The 20,000-nt window shown below is 43.4% G+C and overlaps 1 protein-coding gene across 1 annotated transcript in view; it reads right to left on the bottom strand.

The window, feature by feature from the left end:
• Positions 1–19,587, bottom strand: part of LOC128689593 (uncharacterized) — a 147,509-nt gene extending 127,922 nt beyond the window's left edge. The window contains exon 1 of the mRNA XM_053777955.2: positions 18,919–19,587. The gene's annotated coding sequence lies outside the window, so the exon portion shown is untranslated. The remainder of the gene's footprint in view (positions 1–18,918) is intronic.
• Between the last annotated feature and the right edge of the window lie 413 nt (positions 19,588–20,000).

The raw sequence follows: 20,000 nt of genomic DNA, 5'->3' as shown, positions 1-20,000 counted from the left end.
ATCAGAGAGATCAACCATCCTAGCATCCATCAGAGAGGTCATCAATTCTAGCATCCATCAGAGAGATCATCCATCTTAGTATCCATCAGAGAGGTCATCAACTCTAGCATCCATCAGAGAGATCAACCATCCTAGCATCCATCAGAGAGGTCATCAACCCTAGCATCCATCAGAGAGATCATCCATCTTAGTATCCATCAGAGAGGTCATCCAGAGGTCATCAATCCAAGCATCCATCAGAGAGATCATCCATCTTAGTATCCACCAGATAGGTCATCAATCCTAGCATCCATCAGAGAGATCATCCATCTTAGTATCCACCAGATAGGTCATCAATCCTAGCATCCATCACAGAGGTCATCCAGAGGTCATCAATCCTAGCATCCATCAGAGAGATCATCCATCTTAGTATCCATCAGAGAGATCATCCATCTTAGTATCCATCAGAGAGGTCATCAATCCTAGCATCCATCAAAGAGGTCATCCAGAGGCCATCAATCCTAACATCCATCAGAGAGATCATGCATCCTAGGATCCATCAGAGAAAGATCATCCGTCCCAGCATCCGTCAGAGAAATCATCCATCCTAGCATCCATCATAGAGGTCATCCACCCCAGCATCCATCAGTGAGATCATCCATACCAGTATCCATCAGAGAGATCATCCAGCCTAGCATCTATCAGAGATATCCGTGGCAGCATCCATCAGAAAGGTCATCCATCCCAACATCCATCAGACATATCATCCATCTCAGCATCCATCAAAAAGGTCATCCATCCCAGCATCTATCAGAAAGGCCATCTATCCCAACATCCATCAGACATACCGTCCATTCCAGCATCCATCAGAGAGGTCGTTCATCCCTGCATAAAATAGGAAGGCTATCCATCCCAGCTATCCATCAGAGATTTCATCCATCCCAGCATCCATCAAAGAGAGATCATCCATCCCAGCTTCCATCAGAGAGAGCATCCATCCTATCATCCATCAGAGAAATCATCCATCTCAGCAGACATCAGAAAGGTCATCAATTCCAGCATCCACCAGAGAGGTCATTCATCCTAGTATCCATCAGAGAGGTCATCCATCCCAGCATCCATCAGGGAGGTCATCCGTTTCACCACAACTCTGCCTCCTCAAGTGCCAAGATTCAATACCACCCTGACCAAAAAAAAAAAAAAAAATCAGATCAGAACCTCGCCTCACGGATTTTCTTATGAGCTCAAGGTTCATGAAATTCTGGGCGGAGAATTTCACCACCACCCTCAGAGTTCATGCGGTTTACAAGGACTTCCGACTGTGAACCGTGAAATGTTTGACCTGTAACTTAAGTAAAATGCAGCGTCAATGTTATTACTATCAGATTCACTCTTTGCCGAACCGCTGTCTTCATCTTGTCTGGCTTAGAATGCAACGAGCATTGTGTTGCTTCCTTGCAAGTTGTTACTGCTGTTCACCTAGAGGTAAACAGATGCTAGTCGACTACTGTGGACCGCGTCTAATGAGCTGGTAAGATACATCAGACAGGGATGAACTTTGATAAGAGCGAAGGTAGGATAACAGCGCTTACACTGTAAGTAAGCTGGGGTCAAATAACAACTCTCAGCTGTAAAAGAGATGAGATAGGTTAACAGCTTAGTCTGGAAATTCAACGGTGTTACAACCACAAAAAGTTATTTAAAGTTAAATATCTCATTACGTTATAAGAAAAATATATAAGTTGTTTTTATTTATTCTTACACGAAACGTCGCTAGGCTGTGATAGGTCAGTCACAGAGGAACTCACAATGAAGAATGAAATGATTGGACGACAGAAAAACACGATAGAGAGAGGTAATGAAACGGGAGAGAGGGGGGAGGGATGACGAGGAAGGTGAGTGAGCTTGACGAGACGGAGGAGTGCTAAGAAACGTGTTGAGACAGAGGAAATGGAAAAGATATGATGGCACAGATGGACAGAAATGCTACGATAGATGAACAGAGTTGACGGGAAAGGTATATGCATATGGGACAAGTGAATAGTGAATGGGACAGATCGATGGAGGTGTAGGACAGGTGGATAGAAGTGATGGGACTTTGAAAGAGGGATGCAACGTCCCAGGAAGAAGAGGCACAACGGGGAGGAATGGTACGCAGATAGTGGTGATGGGAAACATAATCTCCCCTAGCTCACATATAATAAATTTAGGAGCACATATATTATTCCAAGCCTAACACATAACATTCCCTGGAACGCAAATAATATTCGAATCAAGGTTATACACATCGAAAAAATGTATATTTCTCTTGTGTATACACACTGAGAGTTTACTTTAAACCGTATTTTGGAGAGTAAAGAATCTTCGGCTGGTCTTGTTTAAGTGACTTGTAGCCTTAATGACCCTCGTGTAGTTTGCACCACTGAGTCCTGATAAATCAACTAATATTTGGAGAATTTATTTTATCCATACACTTATTCTTTTTCCACACCTGTGAGTGGCGTAATTTATGCTGCACCTGTTTCAAGTTTAATTAAGATATTATCAAACTTGTAATATGTGTAGGGCTACCACACATATCAGGTGTAAGAGCTGCCACACTTATTTCAAGTGTAGAGGAGGTACTGGCTCGTTTGTGTCAGGTGTAGAGGAGATAGTGTCACACTTGTGTCAGGTGTAGGGGCCGCAGGGAAAGTCTTGAGCAGGTGTCAAGGAGGGCCAAGAGTCTCCACGCACCATACACCTTCATGTCAACTCACTTCTGTCTGGAACTGAGAAATAGCAGAGACAAGTGGAGAAAGTGGAGAAGAGAAGAGAAAAATAAGAGAGACCTTCTGAATAGGCGGAAGGGAAAATGTAAAGAAAAAAGAAGAAAGAGCAAAGGGAGAAAACGATGGGGGAGAGAGATGAGAGAGATATAACGGTGGAGAGATATTTGCACTTTAGCATTTATTTATAAAATGGAGAAAACTATTGTCTTCAGTCAAGCATTAAATTTTATATTACAGTATTTGTAATATACAATACCCGCAAGTTGGTGAATAAGAGACATGTACAACACTGATATATTTATTTGCCGAGAAATAAAAGATACCGAGAAATACTTTAGTGTTGTACAAGTGTTTTATTCATTAATTATCATTTGGTACAATAATATCTGACTAGAGAAGTATAAGGTAAGTTTAAGTCTAGACACCGAGACAGGAGCTAGAGTGTGAATGAAAGGAAGTGACCTGACCCAACAATGATTACGAAGAATCTGTGAGCCGAGCGTCAGGTAGACGAGAGACTGACATCGCTGTCCATCTCGCTCTTGCTATACAGCAGAATCTACAAAACTTTAAACAACGATCAAATTCACTCTAACCACTTTCTTGGCTGGTAATACAATGGTTGACGATACCGACAGTATGCAAATAAGACAAAAAAATTGCAGGTTATGGTATAACCAGCAATATGTGTCTCATTTACACAGTGTCTTGGCAGGCCGCCCCATCCCGCCTCCGACATAAAGACCAGGTAGAGAACAGTACGAAGTGCTCTCACCAGATTATAATAAGGAGTGAAGATAGCTATAGGTACTTCATCTCTCTCAGACAATTTTTTCTTGTTACAAATAATTAACACTACTACCTGACCTACATTGAGTCTTGCCATGACCTGATTGGGCTTGTTATTTCACCAAAGCTTTCAAGACCCAATACATTCAGGTGGTCTTACTGTTATGCACAAGGCCAGTGTTCGCAGGACCCCACGTCCGTCTGGTCCAACTATGATGACAGCAAAAAGATAATTATTATACCTAAAAAAAAAAAGGTGACCTTCATTATCTTCTCTGTGCTTGCGTGTTCGCGTGTGTGTCTGCATTGTAAATTTGTCACACACAAGGGTTTTTGACGCCTACGAACCTCCCTGCAGGTAAGGTTGAAACCCACGCAAGATTGCCACCACAGTCTTCACTGACACATCATTGCAATAAGGCACCATAGTCCAATTTGCTGCCCAAAATTATGATAGTTTATATGGAAGAAATCTCAGTAAAACTCTTGACTTCATATATGAAAAAAAAATACCACAGAGAAAAGATAAACAGGAATATATACTCGTAATACATGCTCACGCGCATATATTCGGAGTAATAGGTATTACACTGAAGGAATTTGAAGTTTTGAGGAATTTGAAGCTATTCCTCTGAAGACATATCCAACAAATATTCAGCAAAATGCAAACAGGTATTTAAATTTGATAATTATAAAATATTCGTATTTTAGAATAAAAATATTAGTGAATAATAATTTTAATATACATGAAGGACTGTCTGGTCTAAGTTACTGCTCATGTCTACAACAGTGTCAGTTTAATTTCTGATGACAGTCAAAACAATGAAGGGAAAGTTGTAGCAGGGTGTGTCAAAGTAATAAAGGACAAATAGGTAAATTTAGACCAGAGAGAATGACAAAGAGAGAGAGAGAGAGTGAAGGCGTGCTCAGTTGGTAAACACAGTAGCGTGGTCAGTGAAGCTCATCACCACACACCTCCTGAAGGTCAAGAAGGAACACCACTGACGTCATCACTCCATTCACAACAGTGAAGTGACCATCACCACACACACACACACACACACACACACACACACACACACACACACACACACACACACAGGAGCTGGGGCTCGACCCCTGCAACCACAACTAGGTGAGTACACACATATTCACACACAAGGGATAGATTCAAAAGTGTCCCTGTTTGCAGATGATGTGAAGTTAATGAGGAGAATTAAACCAGACAAGTCTACAAAGAGACCTGAACAGGCTGGATGCGTGGTCCAGCAACTGGCTCCTAGAATTTAATCCCGCTAAATGCAAGGTCATGAAGATCGGAGAAGGGCAAAGAAGACCGCAGACAGAGTATAGACTAGGCGGCCAAAGACTGCAAACCTCACTCAAGGAGAAAGATCTATGGGTGAGTATAATACCGAGTACGTCGCCAGAAGCACACATTAACCAGATAACTGCTGCGGCAATTGGGCGCCTGGCAAACCTGAAAATAGCGTTCCGGTACCTCAGGAAGGAATCGTTCAAGACTCTATACACTGTGTACATCAGGCCCATACTGGAGTATGCAGCACCAGTTTGGAACCCACACCTGGTCAAACACGTCAATAAATTAGAGAAAGTGCAAAGGTTTGCAACAAGGCTGGTTCCAGAGCTAAGGGGAATGTCCTACGAAGAAAGATTAAGGGAAATCGGTCTGACGACGCTGGAGGACAGGAGGGTCAGGGGAGACATGATAACTACATACAAAATACTGCGTGGAATAGACAAGGTGGACAGAGACAGGATATTACAGAGATGGGACACAGAAACAAGGGGTCACAATTGGAAGTTGAAGACTCAGATGAGTCAAAGGGATGTTAGGAAGTATTTCTTCAGCCACAGAGTTGTTAGGAAGTGGAATAGTGTGGCAAGTGATGGAGTGGAGGAAGGAACCATACATAGTTTTAAGACGAGGTATGATAAAGCTCATGGAGCAGGGAGGGAGGACCCAGTAACGGTCAGTGAAGAGGCGGGGCCAGGAGCTGAGTCTCGACCCCTGCAACCACAATTAGGTGAGCACACGCACACACACACACACACACACACACACACACACACACACACACACACACACACACACACACACACACACACACAACACACACACACACACTCACATATACACAGAAAGATGGCAGCCACACTTTTGGCTGCAAAAATTTAACTCCGGCTAACCAGTTTTCCAGAAGTCAAAGTTTTATTTAGTATTTAAGTGAGTTATTAAAGACCAGGTGACTAAGGTTAAGCTGTCACCTGCTGCAGTGAATCATCACATCCCGTCGACACATGGGTATTCCTCGCAGCTAAAAAAAAAAAAAAATGGTGAGGTGACACTGAATAAGATGTGGAAAAAGACACTTACGTAGAGTTTCATGACATTTACTGAAGGTAAAGTTTCACCACGTGTGGCTGGTTGAGTCTTAACTAAGACCCACCTCAGTCAACCCGTGTGGTTGGTTGAGTCTTAATTAAGACCCACCTCAGTCAACCCGTATGGCTCGTTGAGTCTTAATTAAGACCCACCTCAGTCAACCCGTGTGGTTGGTTGAGTCTTAACTAAGACCCACCTCAGTCAACCCGTGTGGTTGGTTGAGTCTTAATTAAGACCCACCTCAGTCAACCCGTATGGCTCGTTGAGTCTTAATTAAGACCCACCTCAGTCAACCCGTGTGGCTGGTTGAGTCTTAACTAAGACCCACCTCAGTCAACCCGTGTGGTTGGTTGAGTCTTAATTAAGACCCACCTCAGTCAACCCGTATGGCTCGTTGAGTCTTAATTAAGACCCACCTCAGTCAACCCGTGTGGTTGGTTGAGTCTTAATTAAGACCCACCTCAGCCAACCCGTGTGGTTGGTTGAGTCTTAATTAAGACCCACCTCAGCCAACCCGTGTGGTTGGTTGAGTCTTAATTAAGACCCACCTCAGTCAACCCGTATGGCTCGTTGAGTCTTAATTAAGACCCACCTCAGTCAACCCGTGTGGTTGGTTGAGTCTTAATTAAGACCCACCTCAGCCAACCCGTGTGGTTGGTTGAGTCTTAATTAAGACCCACCTCAGTCAACCCGTGTGGTTGGTTGAGTCTTAATTAAGACCCACCTCAGCCAACCCGTGTGGTTGGTTGAGTCTTAATTAAGACCCACCTCAGTCAACCCGTATGGCTGGTTGAGTCTTAACTAAGACCCACCTCAGCCAACCCGTGTGGTTGGTTGAGTCTTAATTAAGACCCACCTCAGTCAACCCGTATGGCTCGTTGAGTCTTAATTAAGACCCACCTCAGTCAACCCGTGTGGTTGGTTGAGTCTTAACTAAGACCCACCTCAGCCAATCCGTGTGGTTGGTTGAGTCTTAATTAAGACCCACCTCAGTCAACCCGTATGGCTCGTTGAGTCTTAATTAAGACCCACCTCAGTCAACCCGTGTGGTTGGTTGAGTCTTAATTAAGACCCACCTCAGTCAACCCGTATGGCTCGTTGAGTCTTAATTAAGACCCACCTCAGTCAACCCGTGTGGCTGGTTGAGTCTTAATTAAGACCCACCTCAGTCAACCCGTGTGGCTGGTTGAGTCTTAATTAAGACCCACCTCAGTCAACCCGTATGGCTGGTTGAGTCTTAATTAAGACCCACCTCAGTCAACCCGTGTGGCTGGTTGAGTCTTAATTAAGACCCACCTCAGTCAACCCGTATGGATGGTTGAGTCTTAATTAAGACCCACCTCAGTCAACCCGTATGGCTGGTTGAGTCTTAATTAAGACCCACCTCAGTCAACCCGTGTGGTTGGTTGAGTCTTAATTAAGACCCACCTCAGTCAACCCGTATGGCTCGTTGAGTCTTAATTAAGACCCACCTCAGTCAACCCGTGTGGCTGGTTGAGTCTTAATTAAGACCCACCTCAGTCAACCCGTGTGGCTGGTTGAGTCTTAATTAAGACCCACCTCAGTCAACCCGTATGGCTGGTTGAGTCTTAATTAAGACCCACCTCAGTCAACCCGTGTGGCTGGTTGAGTCTTAATTAAGACCCACCTCAGTCAACCCGTGTGGCTGGTTGAGTCTTAATTAAGACCCACCTCAGTCAACCCGTATGGCTCGTTGAGTCTTAATTAAGACCCACCTCAGTCAACCCGTGTGGCTGGTTGAGTCTTAATTAAGACCCACCTCAGTCAACCCGTATGGCTGGTTGAGTCTTAATTAAGAACCACCTCAGTCAACCCGTGTGGCTGGTTGAGTCTTAATTAAGACCCACCTCAGTCAACCCGTATGGCTGGTTGAGTCTTAATTAAGACCCACCTCAGTCAACCCGTATGGCTGGTTGAGTCTTAATTAAGACCCACCTCAGTCAACCCGTGTGGCTGGTTGAGTCTTAATTAAGACCCACCTCAGTCAACCCGTGTGGCTGGTTGAGTCTTAATTAAGACCCACCTCAGTCAACCCGTATGGCTGGTTGAGTCTTAATTAAGACCCACCTCAGTCAACCCGTGTGGCTGGTTGAGTCTTAATTAAGACCCACCTCAGTCAACCCGTATGGCTGGTTGAGTCTTAATTAAGACCCACCTCAGTCAACCCGTGTGGCTGGTTGAGTCTTAATTAAGACCCACCTCAGTCAACCCGTATGGCTCGTTGAGTCTTAATTAAGACCCACCTCAGTCAACCCGTGTGGCTGGTTGAGTCTTAATTAAGACCCACCTCAGTCAACCCGTATGGCTGGTTGAGTCTTAATTAAGACCCACCTCAGTCAACCCGTGTGGCTGGTTGAGTCTTAATTAAGACCCACCTCAGTCAACCCGTATGGCTGGTTGAGTCTTAATTAAGACCCACCTCAGTCAACCCGTATGGCTGGTTGAGTCTTAATTAAGACCCACCTCAGTCAACCCGTGTGGCTGGTTGAGTCTTAATTAAGACCCACCTCAGTCAACCCGTATGGCTGGTTGAGTCTTAATTAAGACCCACCTCAGTCAACCCGTACTTAATATTCAGCCACGGCAAAAACCATTTCCTTCCTTTCATAAGTGGAGTGGCAAAACTTTTTTTTTTTTGACATGCTGGTCGTCTCCCACCGAAGTAAGATGACCCGGAAAAAGAAATACTTTCACCATCATTCACACTATCATTGTCTTGCCGGAGGCTCGCAGATACGACATATTCATTGATATATATATATATATATATATATATATATATATATATATATATATATATATATATATATATATATATATATATATATATATATATATATATATATATATATATATATATATATATATATATATATATATATATATATATATATATATATATATATATATATATATATATATATATACTCGTATATTGTTGGTGTCGACGAATGTGGCTCAGCTCCCACCGTAACGCCTTAAACCACTTAGCCTACAGTTGCCTCAAAACGCCAGGTAGCCGGGTTACAATCAATGTTTCTTCCTAGTGCCAGGCACACCAGTGAGCCTCAGGCATGGTCTCCAGCTATTTCATTCTTCTCCTTTATGTTCTGACCACACTAGCGTTACTATACAAATGCCCCACGCAGAAACAAATGAACGTATATACACAGAAAGATGGCAGCCACACTTGTGGCTGCCATCTTTCTGTGTATATGCCTTACCGAGTTTCTGCGTGTGTGGTTTAGCGCCTACCGATTTCACGGTGGGAAATAAACCGCACTCGCAGACACCAACAAATGTGGGTTCGAATTTTGCTGGTTGTGATCTTTCTGTGCATATACCTCCTCTTGTTTCTGTGTGATGCATTGATAAAATATCACTCTTTTGGTCAAGACATACAAAAGGAGAATGAAACAGCTGGAGGCCATGCCTGAGGCTGACTGGTGTGCCCGGGACTAGGAAGAAACATGACTTGTCACCAGGTTGCCTAACGCTTTGAGGCAACTGTAGTTAAGTGGTTTAAGGCATCCCTGGGGGAGATAACCACATTCGTGGATACTATCAAAAAATGGGTTCGAATCCTGCTGTCTGCAATCTTTCTGTATATTATCGAACCCGTGTTGTTTTAGCCCGCCTCATGGTGAGGAGGGTGAGGCTAGTACACCAACCGGGGAGTAGAATGAAATTACCTCTGAGGCACCCAGACATTTTTGTGAGAAAAATGTCTCACAAAAAGCAGTTTCTCATACTAATCAGTTTCTCAAAATGTTCACAAAATCAGTTTCTCACTTAAATCAATATGAGGAACTGATTTTTGTGAGAAAATTATTTTTTTGTGAGAAATTAATTTTTGTGAGAAAAATTATTTTTGTGAGAAACTGATTTTTGAGAGACATTTTGTGAGAAAAATTATTTTGTGTTAACTATTTTCGGGTGCCAGCCTAGTTCGCCAGGTTCAAGTTGTTTGTAGGATTGTATGGTCCTGTGGGTTAGAGCGTCGTGAATTTTCGCTCACCATGAGGCGGGCTAAAACAACACGGGTTCGATCCTCCGGCAAGTCACAAGGTTGTTATATGTATATATATATACGGGCTGTGGCTCGTACGTTGGACTGCGTGCGGCCAGCAGTAACAGCCTGGTTGATAAGGCCATGATCCACCGGGAAACCTGGTCATGGACCGGGCCGCGGGGGCGTTGATCCCCGGAATAATCTCCAGGTAACCTCCAGGAATATATATATAAAACACTGCACTAGCCATGCTGCTTTGGCAAAATAACCACTATGAAAAAACGTTAAACTTCAAGCGCTTTTGTGATTTCCCACATTATGAAGGAATAATGTGAGAAATCAAGAAAGCGCTTGGAATTCACAGTTTTTATCACTGTTGTAATCAGTCGTAGTACAGGTGGACCGGTAAGCCAGCAAGAAGCCTTGGCTAAGTGACCGAAGCCTCAACGGAGCGAAGTTGTCATATTTACAACACCCACTTCAGGGAAAATTTTTCCAGGTAAGCAAAATTACAGATTAGACAAATTCTAGATATAAATCCAGATGAACTCCTGTTGATAGTTTTTGGGACCTTGGTCCTATGTGTTTTGTGTATGCATATGCTCTTGCATATGCATATGCTCTTCCATTGTGTATCCATATGCTCTTGCACCACCATCCATTGTGTATCCATATGCTCTTTCACCACCGTCCATTGTGTATCCACATGCTCTTTCACCACCATCCATTGTGTATCCATATGCTCTTTCACCACCGTCCATTGTGTATCCACATGCTCTTTCACCACCATCCATTGTGTATCCATATGCTCTTTCACCACCATCCATTGTGTATCCATATGCTCTTTCACCACCATCCATTGTGTATCCATATGCTTTTGAACCACCGTCCATTGTGTATCCATATGCTCTTGCACCACCGTCCATTGTGTATCCATGTCTTGCACCACCATCCATTGTGTATCCATATGCTCTTGCACCACCGTCCATTGTGTATCCATATGCTCTTTCACCACCATCCATTGTGTATCCATATGCTCTTGCACCACCGTCCATTGTGTATCCATGTCTTGCACCACCATCCATTGTGTATCCATATGCTCTTGCACCACCGTCCATTGTGTATCCATATGCTCTTTCACCACCATCCATTGTGTATCCATATGCTCTTGCACCACCGTCCATTGTGTATCCATATGCTTTTGAACCACCGTCCATTGTGTATCCATATGCTCTTGCACCACCATCCATTGTGTATCCATATGCTCTTGCACCACCGTCCATTGTGTATCCATGTCTTGCACCACCATCCATTGTGTATCCATATGCTCTTGCACCACCGTCCATTGTGTATCCATATGCTTTTGAACCACCGTCCATTGTGTATCCATATGCTCTTGCACCACCATCCACTGTGTATCCATATGCTCTTGCACCACCGTCCATTGTGTATCCATATGCTCTTGAACCACCGTCCATTGTGTATCCATATGTCTTGCACCACCATCCATTGTGTATCCATATGCTCTTGCACCACCGTCCATTGTGTATCCATATGTCTTGCACCACCATCCATTGTGTATCCATATGCTCTTTCACCACCGTCCATTGTGTATCCATATGCTCTTGCACCACCGTCCATTGTGTATCCATATGCTCTTTCACCACCGTCCATTGTGTATCCATATGCTCCTTCACCACCGTCCATTGTGTATCCATATGCTCATTCACCACCGTCCATTGTGTATCCATATGCTCTTGCACCACCGTCCATTGTGTATCCATATGCTCTTTCACCACCGTCCATTGTGTATCCATATGCTCTTTCACCACCGTCCATTGTGTATCCATATGCTCTTGCACCACCATCCATTGTGTATCCACATGCTCTTTCACCACCGTCCATTGTGTATCCATATGCTCATTCACCACCGTCCATTGTGTATCCATATGCTCTTGCACTACCATCCATTGTGTATCCATATGCTCTTGCACCACCGTCAATTGTGTATCCATATGCTCTTGCACCAACGTTGTGTATCCATATGTTCTTGCACCACATCCATTGTGTATCCATATGCTCTTTCACCACCATCCATTGTGTATCCACATGCTCTTTCACCACCGTCCATTGTGCATCCATATGCTCTTGCACCACCGTCCATTGTGTATCCATATGCTCTTGCACCACCATCCATTGTGTATCCATATGCTCTTGCACCACCGTCCATTGTGTATCCATATGCTCTTGCACCACAGTCCATTGTGTATCCATATGCTCTTGCACCACCGTCCATTGTGTATCCATATGCTCTTGCACCACCATCCATTGTGTATCCATATGCTCTTTCACCACCATCCATTGTGTATCCACATGCTCTTTCACCACCGTCCATTGTGTATCCATATGCTCATTCACCACCGTCCATTGTGTATCCATATGCTCTTGCACCACCATCCATTGTGTATCCATATGCTCTTGCACCACCGTCCATTGTGTATCCATATGCTCTTGCACCACCGTCCATTGCGTATCCATATGCTCTTGCACCACCGTCCATAATGTATCCATATGCTCTTGCACCACCGTCCATAATGTATCCATATGCTCTTCCTCTGAGAGAAATACGTCTCTCGCACCATATACATGTGTCGGTATATATCCGATGAGTCTCGGTGTGTGTATATACTCGGCTTATGTAGGCTTGGAGATACAACTCTCTTGATTTATATACAGTGATATATACAACTCTCGGTATATACACAGCTCTCGGTATGTGCATGCTGAGATATACATACCTCTCCCTATATTCACTAATACACTACATAGTTATTTTATTATTAATTTTATTAATTTACAAGTGCCCTTTGTTTAACACACTGAGATGAGGATGTGAGTCACAATACCTTAAATGTTCCGTAACTGTATGTCAGTTACCCCACACTAACTCAGCCTGTAAAGGAGTTAAGACGAACAAGCAACGCAAACACCAAACCCTAGTAAATCATCGTCGTTAAAATATCCAAACATCTTCATCTTTCTTCCTAACGTTTCGGAGTTATCAAACGTTTAGTTGATAGATGAAGATGTCTGGATATTAAACGAAGATATTTACATCGTCTTTGGTGCTTTTCTTCTTTATTCGTTTAAGAAGAAGTGAAGGCGTTTTTACAGCCCAGTGGTGGATCAAAACCTGAAGAGACGAACAATAACACTGCAAATTAAATACAACCCCGTAAAACTTACCATGGTACTGATGGGGTTAGAACCCATGGCGAATGGGTCGTAAAACTCCAGGCCAGCGTGTAAACCACTGGGCCACCTGGCTACAAGAAGATTCAACCAATTAAAGTATATTAATATGCCATAGGGAGGTTAGCACGGGCTCCACTGTGACCACAAATGCATGTTTTTACAGATGAATCTCCCACCAGAGTGGCTGTGACGAACTCTAGCTCAGGTCCCATCAATGCCACCATCATGACTCACGAAATCGTAATAACACCATTGCAAACAAACTATGGTATATTTGCAATGGTGTTATTACGATTCCGTAAAACTTATTGCTAATGCACCACCTTATGACGCGTTCTTTTCGGGGTACATTGACAGATACACACCAAGAAGTGAATATACACTGAGATATGCACCTCTCGGTGTATATAGTACACTGTGAGACGCATACCCCTCGCCATGTATATAGTGAACAATACGGTGTGCGTATACTGAGAAATATACACCTCTAGGTGTGAATGAACAGAGACATACATATTATTATTGTATATACACTTGGTAATACACATCTTTCAGTGTTTATACAGTGAGAAATACACACCTATTGGTATATATCCTCAGAGACTACAAGCCTCTCGGTGCATATATACTGACAGAAACAAACTTTAGAGTGTATATACAATAAGGTATATACATATGAATGGCTCCCTGGGAGAGTCATACACATGAACGGACCTTCCTGGATTTCGTACTCTATTTATGCAACATTGCAAGCTCCTGATGTGTTGATTGCAACACGAAAGACCTAGAGCTATTATTCAACTACCCCCGTAGTTGTTTTGCATCTTGTATCGGTTGTTCGCGATTATTGCAGTGAGAGATATATACCTTTAAGTGTATATACCCAACTGAAATTTATATAACAGTCATAATTACTCTTGGAATATTTAAAACTGCCATGTGTATAATTGAAATCTATATAACAGTCATGAGTATAGTTGGAATCTATAAAACAGTCATGTGTACTGTTAGAATCTAAAAACAGTCATGTGTACTGTTAGAATCTAAAAACAGTCATGTGTACTGTTAGAATCTAAAAACAGTCATGTGTACTGTTAGAATCTAAAAACAGTCATGTGTACTGTTAGAATCTAAAAAACAGTCAAATTACTGTTAGAATCTATAAAACAGTCAAGCGTATTGTTGGAATCTATGAAATAGTGGAATCTAAAATATAGTCATGTATACATGTACTGTTAGAATCTACAAAAAAAATCTGTACTGTTGAAATCTATAAAACAGTCATGTGTGTAGTTGGAATCTGTAAAACAGTCATGTGTATAGTTGAAATCTATATAACAGTCATGAGTACTGTTGAAATCTACATAACAGTCATGAGTACTGTTGAAATCTATATAACAGTCATGAGTACTGTTGAAATCTATATAACAGTCATGAGTACTGTTGAAATCTATATAACAGTCATGAGTACTGTTGAAATCTACATAACAGTCATGAGTACTGTTGAAATCTACATAACAGTCATGAGTACTGTTGAAATCTACATAACAGTCATGAGTACTGTTGAAATCTATATAACAGTCATGAGTACTGTTGAAATCTACATAACAGTCATGAGTACTGTTGAAATCTATATAACGGTCATGAGTACTGTTGAAATCTACATAACAGTCATGAGTACTGTTGAAATCTATATAACAGTCATGAGTACTGTTGAAATCTATAAAATAGTAATCTGTAGAAGCCATGTATACTGTCTGAATCCATGTGAGTCTTGTGTTCTTTTGGAATCTATATAACAATCGTGTGTATAGTTGGAATCTGTATAACAGTCATATGGATGCTGTATTATAGGAATGTTCAACTCCTAGTTATTGGATCTCGTAAAAACACTTAGAGAAAAAAATCATGGGAAAGAGATTCTAATCCCTTATTGTTGATGTTTAACTTTTATGACTCTCAGATATTTATTGATCCATCTTGTGGATGGTAGTAGCTAGTTTATTGTGCACTTCATGTCCATCTTGTGGATGGTAGTGGCTAGTTTATTGAGCACCTCATGTCCATCCTGTGGGTGGTAGTGGCTGGTTTATTGTGCACCTCATGTCCATCCTGTGGATGGTAGTGGCTGGTTTATTGTGCACCTCATGTCCATCTTGTGGATGGTAGTGGCTAGTTTATTGTGCACCTCATGTCCATCCTGTGGGTGGTAGTGGCTGGTTTATTGTGCACCTCATGTCCATCCTGTGGATGGTAGTAGCTACTTTATTGTGCACCTCATGTCCATCTTGTGGATGGTAGTGGCTTGTTTATTGTGCACCTCATGTCCATCTTGTGGATGGTAGTGGCTAGTTTATTGTGCACCTCATGTCCATCCTGTGGGTGGTGGTGGCTTGTTTATTGTGCACCTCATGTCCATCCTGTGGGTGGTGGTGGCTGGTTTGTTGTGCACCTCATGTCCATCCTGTGGGTGGTGGTGGCTGGTTTATTGTGCACCTCATGTCCATCCTGTGGGTGGTGGTGGCTGGTTTATTGTGCACCTCATGTCCATCCTGTGGGTGGTAGTGGATAATTTATTGTGCACCTCATGTCCATCCTGTGGATGGTAGTGGCTGGTTTATTGTGCACCTCATGTCCATCCTGTGGGTGGTAGTGGATAATTTATTGTGCACCTCATGTCCATCCTGTGGATGGTAGTGGCTGGTTTGTTGTGCACCTCATGTCCATCCTGTGGGTGGTGGTGGCTGGTTTATTGTGTACCTCATGTCCATCCTGTGGGTGGTAGTGGCTGGTTTATTGTGCACCTCATGTCCATCCTGTGGGTGGTGGTGGCTGGTTTATTGTGCACCTCATGTCCATCCTGTGGGTGGTAGTGGCTGGTTTATTGTGCACCTCATGTCCATCCTGTGGGTGGTGGTGGCTGGTTTATTGTGCACCTCATGTCCATCCTGTGGGTGGTGGTGGCTGGTTTATTGTGCACCTCATGTCCATCCTGTGGATGGTAGTGGCTGGTTTATTGTGCACCTCATGTCCATCCTGTGGGTGGTGGTGGCTGGTTTATTGTGCACCTCATGTCCATCCTGTGGGTGGTGGTGGCTGGTTTATTGTGCACCTCATGTCCATCCTGTGGATGGTAGTGGCTGGTTTATTGTGCACCTCATGTCCATCCTGTGGGTGGTGGTGGCTGGTTTATTGTGCACCTCATGTCCATCCTGTGGGTGGTAGTGGATAATTTATTGTGCACCTCATGTCCATCCTGTGGATGGTAGTGGATGGTTTATTGTGCACCTCATGTCCATCCTGTGGATGGTAGTGGCTGGTTTATTGTGCACCTCATGTCCATCCTGTGGGTGGTGGTGGCTGGTTTATTGTGCACCTCATGTCCATCCTGTGGATGGTAGTGGCTGGTTTATTGTGCACCTCATGTCCATCCTGTGGATGGTGGTGGCTGGTTTATTGTGCACCTCATGTCCATCCTGTGGGTGGTAGTGGATAATTTATTGTGCACCTCATGTCCATCCTGTGGATTGTAGTGGCTGGTTTATTGTGCACCTCATGTTCATCCTGTGGGTGGTAGTGGATAATTTATTGTGCACCTCATGTCCATCCTGTGGATGGTAGTGGCTGGTTTGTTGTGCACCTCATGTCCATCCTGTGGGTGGTAGTGGCTGGTTTATTGTGCACCTCATGTCCATCCTGTGGGTGGTGGTGGCTGGTTTATTGTGCACCTCATGTCCATCCTGTGGGTGGTAGTGGCTGGTTTATTGTGCACCTCATGTCCATCCTGTGGGTGGTGGTGGCTGGTTTATTGTGCACCTTATGTCCATCCTGTGGGTGGTGGTGGCTGGTTTATTGTGCACCTCATGTTCATCCTGTGGGTGGTAGTGGATAATTTATTGTGCACCTCATGTCCATCCTGTGGATGGTAGTGGCTGGTTTATTGTGCACCTCATGTCCATCCTGTGGATGGTAGTGGCTGGTTTATTGTGCACCTCATGTCCATCCTGTGGGTGGTAGTGGCTGGTTTATTGTGCACCTCATGTCCATCCTGTGGGTGGTGGTGGCTGGTTTATTGTGCACCTCATGTCCATCCTGTGGATGGTAGTGGCTGGTTTATTGTGCACCTCATGTCCATCCTGTGGGTAGTAGTGGCTGGTTTATTGTGCACCTCATGTCCATCCTGTGGATGGTAGTGGCTGGTTTATTGTGCACCTCATGTCCATCCTGTGGATGGTAGTGGCTGGTTTATTGTGCACCTCATGTCCATCCTGTGGATGGTAGTGGCTGGTTTATTGTGCACCTCATGTCCATCCTGTGGGTGGTGGTGGCTGGTTTATTGTGCACCTCATGTCCATCCTGTGGGTGGTGGTGGCTGGTTTATTGTGCACCTCATGTCCATCCTGTGGGTGGTGGTGGCTGGTTTATTGTGCACCTCATGTCCATCCTGTGGATGGTAGTGGCTGGTTTATTGTGCACCTCATGTCCATCCTGTGGATGGTAGTGGCTGGTTTATTGTGCACCTCATGTCCATCCTGTGGGTGGTAGTGGATAATTTATTGTGCACCCCCATATGCATCCCACGGAGGGTAGTGGAAAAGCACTGAACCTGTGTGGCTCCTCCACTGTAAGATGTGGAGGCGACTCGATCCTCCTTGTATAAACAGAGTAGGCCTAGCAACAAGTCCATGAAAAGTTGACATTTTCTTAGTAGCGAAATTTTTCAACAGATGGTTGAATACATGTATAAAACAAGTTCTATGAATTTCATAACATGAACTTTGAGAGAGACTCAAAGTTTGTCTTTAAAGAATACGTCAACTGGACGCTTCTTAAGTGCAGCGTTCTTGAAGCGAGAAAATCCCTTCTGTGGAGGTGCCTTGATGCCCATGAGAGGTTCTTGATCCAAGGAACTGGATGTACCCTCCCTTTCCTTGCATCGCACCTGATTGCCTTCCATTCTCACCAGGCGCTGTATGACCCCTATGGATTTAGGGCTCCCCCAATAATAGTAATAATAATGATAATAGCAATAATAACAACAATAGCGACAACAACAACAACAACAATAATAATAATAATAATAATAATAATAATAATAATAATAATAATAATAATAATAATAATAATAATAATAATAATAATAATAATAATAATAATACAGAGACCAGAATAACATCCTTATGAACATTTTCTAACGAAAGGGACAAAAGAGTCTTTAATACATTATTTTTTTCTTTGTTGTATCTGGTCCGACATTAGCTGGCCATGACTAACACATAACTTGGGGATGAAATTAGACGACGTTTCGGTCTCTCCTGGATGATTATCATGTCGGTGTGATAGACTAAACTTTTCGATTCGTCCTGGACGTTTCTCAGGTCGGAGTGAACAGTCGTCTCGTTTCGTCTGTAACTATTTTCTTTTTGTATTAGTTGTGAACTACTGTAGCCAAGGCACTGTGATTCTCATTTTTTTCGTTAGTTTCAGTCTTTTACTGTGGGATTCTTCCATGGCATTTTAGCATCATTCACTCATAACAGCACTTACCTCTGTCCCCACTGTACAATTCCCGCTACACAACACTCTTGTTTCACTCACTAACGCAAACACTAACAATAACTCGAGTCACTCAGGAACACTGGCCACCAGCACCATAAACATCAACAGAAGCACGTGACGCCCACCTTCACTAGAGAGAGGAGCAAGACCTGCCTTCCACGGCGTCCACAGACACACTAAGGTGCAAGGTCGTCTACATCCGTGCTTTTAGACTCTCACAGGTAACAGTGATCCAGCCTCCCAGACCACCATCAATACCTAACTGATGCTACGCAAATTCATCATAGCAAGGTTTGGGTAGATCAATTTTCTCAGTCATTCGAGCACAGACAGGAAGTTAGGTTTAAAGAAACCACACTGGCTAAGCTCTTGCGTCAGTGAGGTATTATCTCATCTCTCCACTAATCTCATGAATACTTCTATCCCTAAATCTGGGGTTAAAATGAGTTATCGGTTCCCGTAAGCCGGGATATACATGAATCTCCGTGAATATACAGTGAAAGACGCACACCCTTCTGTGTATATGCATTCTGTGTACATACACTGAGATTTCTTCATGAATGAGCCTCAAAACTCCATAAATGTATGCCAGATTTCCGACATTACCCTAACTCCGATAGATTTCGAAAAAGCCATTGACAACATGCCTATGCACTCAGCCCCGGGCCCAGACTCGTGGAACTCTGTTTTCATTAAGAACTGCAAGAAACCCCTCTCGCCTGCCCTAAGTACACTATGGAGGAGGAGCTTGGACATGGGTGAAATTCCACAGTCACTTAAAACAACGGATATAGCCCCACTCCATAAAGGTGGCAGCAAAGCATTAGCTAAGAACTATAGACCAATAGCTCTGACGTCCCACATCATAAAAATCTTTGAAAGAGTGCTAAGAAGCAGGATTGCAAACCACCTGGATTCCCAAAATCTGCACAATCCAGGGCAACATGGGTTCAGGGCAGGTCGCTCCTGCCTCTTACAACTACTGGATCACTATGACATGGCCTTGGATGCACTGGAAGAAAATTAGAATGCAGATGTAATGTACACAGACTTTGCAAAAGCATTTGACAAATGTGATCATGGCGTAATAGCCCATAAAATACGTGCTAAAGGAATAATTGGGACAGTAGGGAGATGGATCTTCAACTTCCTAACAAATCGAACACAAAGAGTAGTGGTCAAGAGAGTTAAATAGGAGGCTGCCTTA

This window comes from Cherax quadricarinatus, chromosome 22, assembly GCF_038502225.1.
Source record: "Cherax quadricarinatus isolate ZL_2023a chromosome 22, ASM3850222v1, whole genome shotgun sequence".
Taxonomy (NCBI): Eukaryota; Metazoa; Arthropoda; class Malacostraca; order Decapoda; family Parastacidae; genus Cherax; species Cherax quadricarinatus.
The sequence above is the reverse complement of the archived record's forward strand: the minus strand, read 5'-3'. Positions and strand labels throughout refer to the sequence as shown.